Here is a 1126-nt window from a genome sequence, read left to right as displayed (position 1 = left end):
TGAAGGAGGCAAACGTTCAAGAGATAACATACACACATACACGCACAAAGAAAAAAAAAAGACACGTGTGGAGGCTATATTTTGCTCATTACGTAATTAGTTGCCAGTTTATCTTGTGTTGGTGTGTTGCTGTGTTTGCCCTTGCCACCAAGAGCATTCGAGGTGTCTCATTAGTCTTGCTTCGTGTACACCTGTAGTCAGTTTATCACACCAGGGCAGCGCTCCAGCCATTCATGTCACCGTACACCTGTTAATTTGCTGAGTGATCGCCAGTAACACCTGTGATATTTCTATATATGTGTGTGTGTGTGTGTGTGTGTGTGTGTGTGTGTGTGTGTGTGTGTGTGTGTGTGTGTGTGTGTGTGTGTGTGTGTGTGTGTTCTTTTATTACTCTTTCGTCTTTCAAATTTTCTTTTCGTTACTGTCAATATAGTCTCCATTTTTGGCAAGTGTAAGTATTTGTGTTTCTGTTTAGAATAGGAGTTAGATGATGAAACATTTAAGGATAAAGTCCTATGCCAAAACCGGTGTATTCCAGTGCCAATAAGAAATGGCATTCTCTCTGAGCAACTCCAAAGTGAAGCTAAATACATAAAGGAAAGCCTTAGATAATTCACGATAGCACAGGACGAAAACAAGCTGTATAAATGTTCTTTAAAACTTACTTGAGCCTGACATGAAAAGAGAAAAATAATACATATTATATGATTAATTTTGTCAATGTCCTTTCTTGTATACACGATGTTAAAAATACATGATGTTTTGCTGGAGTGTGAGGAAGGAGTGACTGAAGAGTGTAAGGGAGAGAGAATCAACGAGTATGAGAGAGAGATGATTGAAATGAACGAGAAAGGGATTAACGTTCTGTCAAATCCGTCACCTCCCCTGGCGTGCAGCACAGCATCACAGCATCACATGCCGCCAGCTGATAGCCATGTCTTCCCTCCACTCACTCACCCTTAATGAATTATAATCTACACATATTTACCATCTTTGCTCGTTTTACCAATTACTGGCCTCCGTTCAGCCTTATCAGTCTATTCCCTGGTTATAAGTGATTACCTTACACCTATGAAGTATTTCCATCCTTATTCTACTTCATTTTTTCATCAACAATACATCAACT

The sequence above is a fragment of the Portunus trituberculatus genome, chromosome 46, assembly GCF_017591435.1.
Source record: "Portunus trituberculatus isolate SZX2019 chromosome 46, ASM1759143v1, whole genome shotgun sequence".
NCBI lineage: Eukaryota > Metazoa > Arthropoda > Malacostraca > Decapoda > Portunidae > Portunus > Portunus trituberculatus.
This window is presented reverse-complemented; position numbering follows the sequence as displayed.